Below are 12,153 nucleotides of genomic sequence, written 5' to 3' on the forward strand. Positions count from 1 at the left end.
TCTGGGCCCACATGGCCATAGTTTTGTTTTCTCTGCATATTTCTGTCTGGTATTCTTCTCTCAGTAGACTGACTTTATAAACTTCAGGCTTTATTGCATATGGTCAAGCATACTTTCCACTTTTCTTTGTAGTATGGTAACTCTCAATGATAATAACAATCCTGTAAGTATATTTTCTTGATATGTTTTAAAATTATATCTCTGTTATTAAGAAATCCAGAATTCTAAAGTCAAAATTTCAAATTCTTCACATAAAAATATGATGTTCTCACAAGTTGGTTGTAGCATATTCATGGTTGCAGGTGAGCTTCTCATTGGTCGAGTGTACAAGCGCAATGCCATCATCTGTATCTAGGAGGCTGAAGGAAAATGCTCAAAGGAAAAGTGAATGCTCACCACATGCTATAATCACACTTCATGCAAAAGTTAATCATGCACAGCTATCAGCTTTCCCATTGTTGTGTGACATATTACCACAAACTAAGTGACTTAAAACAACACGAATTTATTATCTCACAGTTCTATATTCAGAAGTCTAGGTGGGGCTCAACAGTATTCTTTGCTGAACATCTCATAAAGCTGAAATAAGTATGTCAGGTAGCTACATCGCCATCTGGAACTCGTGAGTCTTGTCCAAGCTCACACAGATTATTGGCAAATTATTCAATTCCTTATAGTTGTAAGATTAAGGACCCTGGTTTCTTGCTGGCTGTTGGCCAGAGGTTGCTTTAGAGGTTGTTCTCATATCCTTGCTATATTGCTCCCTTTAACCTATAAATCAAGTGATAAGAGTACCTCACACATCCCATCTTTTTAACTTGAGGAAGGTCCAATCTCATTTACGGGCCATCTGCATAGGTCAGATCAAACAGGATGGTCACTCCTTTGACTTACTTACTTAGTAACCTTAATTATTATTAGTGTGTTTGTGTGGGTGGGTGTGTGGTAGAAGATATGGCATTTTCTATTGAATAGTAAGAATTCATCATCATCTTATCAATTCTGGATATATACCCAGTGACAGATACATGTATTACGATAGTTTTTCTAAGTTGGTGACTTCCTTTTAATTATTTTAATTGTAAAATGGTAAAGATGAAAGTTTTGAACTTGGAAGTTATATTTACCAGTTCTTTTCTTTAATGGCTAGCTCTTGTAATTTTCTGTATACGGTATCTTTGACTACACCAAGGTTGTGAAAATGTTTTCCTATTTCTTTATTCAACATTTATAGTTTTTATTTACATTTAGCTCTAGAATTTACTTTGAGTTAATATTTGTGCATGTCCTGGTATAAAGGCTGGGAATTCTCTTTTTCCATCATAGCACTCACTTTTTTCTAGCACAGAGTGTTATAGAACACCATTCTCTCCTCCCTTAAAACACCTGGGGACGTTTGCGGAAAGTCAACTGCACATATGACCATACATCTAAGGATCTGTGTACGTTCTTTTGTTCTACAAATGTGGTTTTTTTTTATACAGAAATACCAGATAGTTTAAAAGTATCACAATAAGATGATATAAATTCTCTAAATTTATTATCATTTCAAATTTATTTTGGCTATTCAAGGTCTTTTACTTTTTGATATAAATTATAGAATCAGCTTGCCAATTTCCTCAAGAAATCTCTGCTTGGATTTTGTTTGGAATTTCTCTGAATCTATGGATCCTTTTCAAGAGAACAAATATATTAACAGTCTTGGATTGTCGGTCCATAAATATGGTGTACTTCTACAATAAATTAGGTCTAGGTCTTTGGGAATGTCTCTCAGCAATGTGTTGCAGTTTTTAAGTGTCGAGGTTTTATATGTGTTTGTTCACGTTATTCCTAGGTATGTTTTACTACTACATTAAGGTCATTTTTAAAATGTCACATTCCAAATATTTGTTATCATATAAAAAATGATTTTTATAATGGTCTTTCATGATATGACCTTACTTTTTAAATTTACTTTTTAATTCTAGTAGGCTTTCTATAGATTCTTTAGCACTTCCTCCATATTCACAATCAAATGAATAAAAACAGTGTTGCTTCTTCCTTTTCAATTGAGTTGTGTAGATTTTCTTTTTTTTTTCTTTTTTTTAGATAACATGTTCCTTCTTCTCTGTATCAAAACGCATACCAAACAATGAGCTCTGGGTTTCAAAAGAGGATTTATTTTCCACATCCATATGTAGTCTTTGCCCACAAATTAAGCAAAAACAAATGCAAGTGCTATTTTTTTTTTTCTTGTTTAATTCACTGGCTGGTACCTTCCACTTTATGCTGTACAGGAATAATGAGAGTAGGCTTCATTTCTACTTTTTCGTTTGTAGAGATGGGACATTTAGTCTTTCACCACGTTCATAATTATGACATGAATTGTGGGTTGTTTCATTGACAAACTTTATTGGATTTAAAAATTCTCCTCTGTTTCTACCTTGCTGAGCACTGGGTAAGAATTTTGTCAAAATATTTTATTTTAATTTATTAATATAATCATGTGGATTTTCTCAATTATTCTATTAACATGGAAGTTATGTTGATTTTTAAAAAATATTAATTTTGCATTTCATACTAACTACAATTAGTCATAATTAATTAGTGATGTATGTTTTTAAATATATTTTACGGTACTTTATAAAGGCATTTTCTCTAATATCCTCAATGATAAGAAATTTTGAACTTTATAAAAAGGTCTGATTTAATGTTTTTAATATTTCCTTGATTTATCAGATTATTAAGAGTACTGTTTGTTGGTTTGGTATTTATTTATTAAAACCAGTTAATTCAGAAGTTATTTCTGTAGGGTATTCAATTTGTTACCAAAGATGACTTTATTTTGTAATATTCACAACTTATAAATATTAATCTAAGGAGCATTCTGGTAATAAATCAAGCAATTGGTATACTATTCCTAAAAGCTGTGACTTTTTTCTTCTATTGATAAATAAAGAATGTGTGTTTTTCTCACTATTTCCAACGTAACTTTGACATTAATTTTTCATTAAGTTTCTGTCAATTTTGATTACTATATTTTATTTTTTCATTCATATGTTCAATAAATAATCATCAACACTTGGAAGATCATTTCTTAGAACACGTTTGTGATTAGGTAATTAAGCAAATATGCATTTGCTCTTTACTAATTGCTTCTGTACTGTATTACCTGCATTTAGGTTGAGGCCATGTGATAAATGTTGAAGAATCCCAAAACTATGGTATATTTACACAATGGAATTCTACACAGCAGAGAGAAAGAAGGAGCTTATACCCTTTGCAACAGCATGGATGGAACTGGACAGCATTATGTTAAGTGAAATAAGCCAGGCGGTGAGGGACAAATACCATATGATCTCACCTTTAACTGGAACATAATCAATAGAAGAAAAAAGCAAACAAAATACAACCAGAGACATTGAAGTTAAGAACAATCTAACAATAGCCAGGGGAGAGTGGGGCGGGGACAGTGGGAAGAGGGGATTACAGGAACTACTATAAAGGACACATGGACAAAATCAAGGGGGAGGGTGGAGGTGGGAGAGGGAGGTGGGTTCAGCTGGGGTGGGGTGGAGGGATGGGGAGAAAAGGCATACAACTATAATAGAATAACAATAAAAATTTTTAAAGAAGAGCCCTGAAACAACAATCCAAAGGAACCTGTGCATCCCAATGTTCATAGCAGCACAATTTACAATAGTCAAGTACTGGAAGCAACCTAAGTGCCCATCAGCAAATGAGTGGATCAAGAAACTATGCTACATTTACACAATGGAATTCTACACAGCAGAGAGAAAGAAGGAGCTCCTACCCTTTGGGACAGCATGGATGGAACTGGAGAGCATTATGCTAAGTGAAATAAGCCAGGCAGTAAGGGAAAAATACCATATGATCTCACCTTTAACTGGAACATAATCAACAAAAGAAAAAAGCAAGCAAAATAGAACCAGAGACATTGAAATTAAGAACAATCTATAATAACCAGAGGGGAGGGAGGAGGGAACTGTGGGGATAAGGGTTTTCAGGAACTATTATAAAGGACACTTGGAGAAAACTAAAGGGGAGGGGGGAAGCAAGAGAGGGAGATTGGATTGGCTGGGGTGGGGGGACAGCTGGGGAGAAAATGCAGACAACTGGAATTGAACAACAATAAAGTAATTTTTTTAAAAAGTAAAAAAAATGTTGAAGAATAAAACATAGAAGCAAAAGGTGATGATTTTGAAGAAGCATTTTAGTGAAGTCTGGGTCACTCGTGGAATCCTTACATCAGCTTTATCTTTAGGAATTTTGATTTTCTTCACATAATTTTAAGCAAAAAATCAGGATAGTAATTGAGTATAAGCTCCTGATGACAGGAAAATGTGTTTTATCTGTCATGTAATTTCTCTTCATCTCAGGCATAGAAGAAAGGTTTCCATTTGTCAAAAATGAAGTTACAATAAATATAATTTAAGGATTTTTCTTCAGTAATGTTTTAAAGTTTGAAGAGAATATTTCTTGTGCTCTTATACTTTTTATGTTCCTTACTACCAGCTTTTAAGTAGGTAAACATTTCATTTATATAATAGGTAACCATTTATCTAATTATAAAAATAATATTTTATAAATAATCATTTAAAAACACTTCATCGTTTAAAAAATTTATGAAGTTATCACTTGGGGTAATCTTGATGGAAGTTCAGATATCGATAAATAAGAAAGCTACATAAAAAGTACTGACCTTTTTTTATACAATGTGTTTTTGACAGCTTCTGATCAGTGGTTCACAGTATTAATTATTTTACATTTTTATTCTCTTTATAAAATTACTAATTTCAAAATAAAATCATATAGGTTTAATATTTGATTTTTTTAGCTACTGGCAACAATCTATTTGCTATATAAATTATTGTCACTATCATAGGATGAATTTGAAACTGTCATTTGGAATTTTTGTTGTTGTTGTTCAAGTAAAGTTGTCTCCTTTCCCCCCCACCACTCCCCTCACCCCAGCCATCCCACCTCCCACCCTCATTTAGCATTTTTAACAAATGGAAATATACCTTTGATGTATTTGGGGAGCAGAGATAGTTACATTATGTATAAATACATACATTTCCTAATATTTGCATGTTAATTTGAATATATTTCAATGGGTACACAAGTATATTATATATTATATATTAAATAATATATTCATTTTATTTATTTCTGCATTTTTATTATAATTAATGATTTATTATTTCACACTGTTAGCCTCTCAAATCCATTCTAGTGAAAGGTTGTTCAGTCATACAACTTGGATCAAAACAGACCAATTTTGAATGAATGAGGATGGGAAGAAGCAATGATATCAGTAGAAACACAAATTTGATATCTTTTTAAACTTGATGTGATTTAATTCATAAACAAAATTAACATTAAAATATTTTTTCTATTTTCAATATTAGACTGTGTAATTTTTATACTACTTTTTAAAAACAATTTTTATACTTGTTATGCCTGAAATGTTTCACACTGGTATAAAAATATTAACTTGATTCTGAAATTTTCTGTTTTGTATAGCCTTCCTATAAAAATATTTTTTTAAGTTTTAATAATGATAAAACAATAAAAACTATGAGAACCCTCCTATTAGACTATTATTTTTCTTTTCATTTTGGAAATTTCTTTCTAGAGGTTCACAGAGATTATTTTTAAATAAAATATTAGGCTGCAAAAAAAGGACAAGAAAAATTTAATTATTTAAATTAAACTATTTAGATATTTTCTTATAAAACTTTAACTTCTAAGCTTAAGTTAATAAGGAGTCAAGCATTATCACCATTCATGGACAAGTTCCAGTTCATTGAACAAAACATGCTAAATGAGGGACTTCCAGCCAAGATGGAGGTATAGATATATATGCTTTGCTTCCTCACACAACCGAAAGGACAACAACTAAGTTAAAAACAAAGAAAACCCCAGAACTACCAGAAGATCGAATGGTAGGGAAGTCCAACAACAGAGGAGTTAAAGAAGAAACATTCAGCCAGACCAGTAGGAGGGATGGAGACTGGCAGCTGGGGTGAGGAGGATGCATGGCAAGGTGGCAGCTGTTGGCCCAGGCAGTCCCACATTTGAGTGCAGATAAACTGGGAGGAAGAACTGGGGAGCAAGACAAACAACACATCCCAGGATTCCAGTGTGGGAAAAGAAAGCCTTAAAACCTCTGGCTATAAAAACCTTTGGGGGTTGATGCTGTGGGAGAAACTCCTAGCCTCACAGGAGAGTTCCTTGGAGAGACCCAAAGGGTCCTAGAACGTACACAAACCCACCCATCCAGGAATTAACACCAGAAGGGCCCCATTTGCTTGTGGGTAGCAGGGGAGGTGACTAAAAGTGGGGCGAAACCAAAGCAACTGGCATTGTTTCCTCTCTGACCCCTCCCACACGTACAGTGCCACCACACAAGGAAGTGGGCTGTCCCCCACACCCTACTCCTGAGTACCTAAGGCTCCACCCCTTACAATGTAACAGGTGCACCAGGAAAAAGAAATATGAAATAACATATATGAAAGAACAGATCAAAACTCCAGACAAAGAACTAAGCAAGGGGGACATAGCCATCCTATCAGATGCAGAGTTGAAAACACTTGGTAATCAGGATGTTCACAGAAATGATTGAGTACAGCAGCAAAATAGAAGAAGAAGTGAAGGCTATGCATAATGAAATTAAGAAAAATGTACAGGGAACCAACAATGAAGGGAAGGAAACCAGGTCTCAAATCAACTATTTGGAACAGAATAAAGAAATAAACATTCAACAAGAACAAAATGAAGAAACAAGAATTCAAAAAGATGAGGAGAGGCTTAGGAACTTTTGGGACAACTTAGATGTCCCGACATCTGAATCATAGGGGTGCCAAAAGGAGAAGAAGAAGAGCAAGAAATTTAAAATTTATTTGAAAAAATAAGGAAAACTTACCCAATCTGGCAAAGGAAATAGAATTCCAGGAAGTCCAGGAAGCTCAGAGAGTCCTAAAGAAGTTGGACCCAAGGATTAACACACCAAGACCCATCATAATTAAATTACCCAAAATTAAAGATAAGGAAAGAAGCTTAAAAGCAGCAAGAGAAAAGGACACAGTTACCTACAAAGGAGTTCTCCTAAGACCATCAGCTGATTTTTCAAAAGAAACCTTACAGGCAAGAAGGGGCTGGAAAGAAATATTCCAAGTCATGGAAGGCAAGGACCTACATCCAAGATTGCTCTATCCAGCAAAGCTATCATTTCGAATGGAAGGGCAGATCAAGTGCTTCCCAGATAAGGTCAAGTTAAAGGAGTTCATCATCACCAAGCCATAATTATATGAAATGTTAAAGGGACTTATCTAAGAAAAAGAAGATCAAAACTATGAACTGTAAAATGACAACAAATGAACCTAAAAAACAAACTAAGCAAACAAGTAGAACAGGAACAGAATCACAAAAATGGAGATCATGTGAAGGGTTAGCAGTGGGGAAGGGGAGAAGGGAGAATGGGGAAAAAGGTACAGGGAATAAGAAGTATAAATAGTAGGTACAAAATAGACAGGGGGATGTTAGGGATAGTATGGGCAATGGAAAAGCTGAAGAACTTATATGATATGTACAACCCATGGACATGAACTAAGGGTGGAGGTTATGCTGGTGGGAGATGGGGTGCAAAGCAGAAGGGAATAAAGGGGAGAAACATATGGGATAACTGTAATGGCATAATCAAAAAAATATATGTAAAATATTCTAAATGAACTTATAAAATCATAAATATTTTTTTTTCATTCACTATAAAATTAGCTACTGAAGAAAAGTAACAAACTAAAATTTAGGGATGCTTATCCCCTTTTTGTAAATAGTGTGAAATCAACATTGCAAATATTTTATTTATAAAACCCTCTAACAGAAATTTATTCAAAACTACTTTTATGAGGAAGATAGTAGTTTTAATAATCTGTTGGTGTTACTAGAATATATCTTGTCATAGCTATTTTGGGTTCCAAAATGGCTCTAAAACTCAATATGAATGTCAACAAATTCTGAAATGATTTTAGTGATTTTTGTTTTCTATCTAAATTTTACCAAAATATAATCACTGACACCATAATGCTAAAAATTATTCATATTTGCTCACTGGAATCATATTAATGCTTCATGTTCTTAGTTGACCTATACTTGAATAATACATTTCAAGGAATAAATTGATATTAGCATAGAGATAGAATTGAATATTATATCAATAGTGATTGACAAAGTTGATATATTGCTGGTTCCCTCATTTTTAGATTAGTTCTTTTTTTTTTACTTGGAGGTGGAAAATGCAAAATAGAATTTCAATTTTCCAATCCATTTAAACTGAGAAGAAAGAATTAATCTAGAGGAAAAATAATAAAGGCTTTGTGGCTAGGAGGTGATTGACATACAGCTAAAGTACGTTGCAGTTGTAAAATCAGGCCAGTATCAATATTACTGTGTTGACTCAGTCGGTATCCTCAGGCTCCCTTTCCCACATATAATTGATTTTAAAGCTATGACTACAAAAGAAAAAATAACACTTTGTTATGTCTATATGGATTTCCACTGACATAACCCTATTGTTTTACTTGAAATGCATTGGGAGGGAAAAGAAAATATTACCTACAGCAAGTATAACTAATTTTTCTTAAGCATTTCTCATAATAGAAAATAAACTTTGAAGTTTTGTATATCATTTTAATAAAGAAAAAGAATATTTATACATGTACATGTATAATGAAATGATAAATAATATATTACAAAAGTGGAACGTTAATCAAATACAGGTTTAGATGCTAGAAAATGAGTCATAAATATTTATAAAAGAAGGAGAATGGAAAGGAGGGTAGAATTAAAAAGGGAGAGGGGATCTGAACTACATGTAGAAAATAAAACCAGTCTGTGCATAGAACTGTTAAACTGAACAGGTTGGAGAAATTTCAACTCAGAACAGTTTAAACAAAATATGAAATCATATATATACATATAAAATAACCAAACCCCTATATATTTAGTGAAAGACATGGTTTTAAAGAATATGTCAAGTTTTTATTTAATTATGAATAGATGAGTAATTTTTCATAATTTTGTTTTATGTCTGAGTTACCAAAGGGGAACAGCATAGCCTTATCAGGTTAAAGCACTTTATAAACTATCTTAGCTGATATTTTTGTGTGAAAAAGTATAAAAACAATAAAAAATTAATGTTCATTATTTTTAATATACTCAAACATTGAAATAATGTATCACAAAATAAAAACATAAACACAAGACATGGATTTTAGATTGTACATCATTTTGAATATACTTTTTTTTTCTTTAAGCAACGGTAACGAGGTTTATTAGAGCAGAAAGCCGAAGTACACTCTCGGAGAAATACAGAGTAGAGTGGACCGCTAGAGAGAGCAGCTGTTTTGGATGTACTTTTGATGAACTGAATACCAGCTCCCTGACAATTATGAAACGTAATCACTGACTTTCTCATTTGTCTCCCTCACTAGAATGTTTTCTTTGAAAATGGGCTCTGCTTTCTTTTTCCCTCTACATTCTCAGTATCTTGCAAGTGATTGGTGTGATTATGTTTGATAAATATTTACAAGATACATTGAGTTATTTATATAATTTTTATTTTGAAAGATTCAAGTGTATGTCCCCTTTAAAAATTTATTATCTTCTACTGAACTTTCACTCACAGCGTATACTCTCGGGTCCAACTGTGACTCCTCCATCAGTGCCTCCCAAAATGTCCAGGCGCACAAGATTCTGCCATTTTATCCACTGCCCTGTGTCTAGCACTTATATAAATGTCTTTATATGTTTATTTGGTGTTATTTGATCTTTGAAACATCTCCCATACCCTGTGAAAGATAAAAATGTGTCTATTATGGCTTATTATTTTATTGCATAATGCAATTTTTTAACAAAAATGTGTTGAAGCAGTGCATTGAATTTTAAAAGAATCTAATAATGTTAGAGTAACTATTCAAGTGAGTTACAATACAGATGTATTTTTCAATAGTATAATAGGTTGCTGTGCTTTTCTTTAACTTTGTCCCTAATTATGTATTGGTGCTCAATTCATAGGTTAATCTGCTATTTAATTTAAAATTTCTAGTAGCTTTCTAAGCAGAGTTTTGAGATACCAGTGATAAAAGGTTTATACTGAAATTTTCAGCCAAATTGTCCATACTGTAGAATAATAGTTGTGGAAATGCTCCAACCAAAACAAAAATGAGTGTAAGCAATTAAATTTTACAGCTGAAATAAGCTAAATATAATCATATATAGGTTGTTCAAGAAATCAAAGACCATAACTATATTAAGGATCCAACATCTTGGCAATGTATTGATGAATAAAATTGATATTATAATATGCTTGCCCTGAAGGAATTTACAACTTTGTCAAAAGTTAAAACAGAGTTAGATATAAAAAGGGTAATAGGAAACAGTGCAGAAATAATTTTAAATGTTTCTAGAAAAAATTATTTAAAGTGATTAATGAGAAAACTAAAAATATTATAGATAAATAAATAATTCATATACATGTATATATATGGAGAAAGGGACGAGAGATGGAGGGGGAGAGAGAGAGAATGAATGAGAATAAACCAAGACTTGGACATGAAAAATGTATACAGCAATTTTAAATAGTTAATTTTAGTTGTGGAGCATGTAAAGGAGAAGGTGAAGATGATGGAATAGAAAGATAAATAGGAGTGAATTAGCATGGGCTCCTTAATGGCATTTAAAGGATCTCAGTAACTTTTCTGGAAAATAAGGAACTTTGTATGAAAGTCAGGCCCAACAAAGATTTTTGAGTAGCCTATTTGTTTAAATTTAAGCTATGTGAGTCCTGACATCAATTTCTTAGTTTACAAAAATGAGTATACTTTTTGAGTCTAGATGTCATATTTACTCCAAAGTATAGAAATATACTTAGTATTATTTAACGGATATCATTCTGTGAATTACTTTTAGCCATTTCCAAATAGCTAACACTACAATTCCTATTCTAATTTTCCAGAAATGTGATTTTTAATTTTTAGTTGACTGAAAATGGGATTTAAACATACTACATACAAAAAAATCATATTTTTGCAAGTTGATATTAGAAACGCAAAATAACATTAGTAACCTAAATGACAGAATGAATTAAAAAATATCTCCATGGAAATATGTTATCATTTTGACGCTCTCTTCGCCAGCAAATGTTACTTTAATGGGCACTTTGTTTAGCACCAACAGAGTCTCTAAAAGCAGCAAGCTGTGTAACCTTGATAAGACTTATGTGAAAGGAATACATATGATTTTAAATGAATTAAACCGTAGGTCCCTATGACTCCTTCAGGGGTTGACTCCAAAAAGATATGAGAACAAAATATTTTAATTTTAAAGCACCAATCATTTCATTTTCTGCTTTCGGAAATTTTGTAAGCAGAAATTACAGTGAATGTGTTATCCTACAGGAAAGAAGTGAAGATAACAATTCTGACAAAATCCTTACACATTAACCTATTTCTATCATTGCAAGGAAATCTTGTCATGAAATTAAAGTGAAAATTATACTCTTGTGCTGGCAACACTACAGTAAGATATGTAAACAATGGAAAATTCGAAATAATTATAGAATTTTGTCAGCATAGAAAAGAAGTAATGCTAAACACTTTATAGAAGTTTACAAGTGCAGAAAGGAGATAGATGAATAATTCTGGTTGAAAACCAAGTATATTTTTCTCTACTTCTCATAACAGAAATTTTTTTGGTAAATTACAAATGACAATGTTTTAAGGAGGTCTTTATGCAAGTCGCCTGTGTTTGGCATCCCTGTGTTTTGTGTTGTGTGTGACATATTGTTATGATGATGGAAAGTGTGTATGGAAGTAAGACAGTGAAATCAAAAGGATATTGTATTTACAGACCAGAGAATAGAGATGTTTCCACAGTATTTTCATAAAAGTACTTTAAATAAAATCAGGTAAGGTAGCCTAAAAAGTGCCATAAAAAACCAAAATCCTGGGCTGCCCCAGCATTGTAAAGTCTAGAAAATCACAGATGGACACGAAAAGATGGAGCAGAGGCTGCAAATGAATTCATTGGTATTACCGGCAACATTCTTCCAAAAAGAAAAAAAGGAAAAAAAATTCAAAAGCCCATGAGATT

General features: G+C 32.6%; 1 non-coding gene across 1 annotated transcript; it reads right to left on the reverse strand.

Annotated features, from left to right (window-relative positions):
• Positions 1–2,092: 2,092 nt before the first annotated feature.
• LOC112313779 (small nucleolar RNA SNORA40) lies at positions 2,093–2,219 on the reverse strand. Its single transcript, XR_002975725.2, has one exon. It is a non-coding gene; the product is annotated as a small nucleolar RNA SNORA40 (small nucleolar RNA).
• Between the last annotated feature and the right edge of the window lie 9,934 nt (positions 2,220–12,153).

Source organism: Desmodus rotundus, chromosome 13, assembly GCF_022682495.2.
Source record: "Desmodus rotundus isolate HL8 chromosome 13, HLdesRot8A.1, whole genome shotgun sequence".
Classification (NCBI taxonomy): Eukaryota; Metazoa; Chordata; class Mammalia; order Chiroptera; family Phyllostomidae; genus Desmodus; species Desmodus rotundus.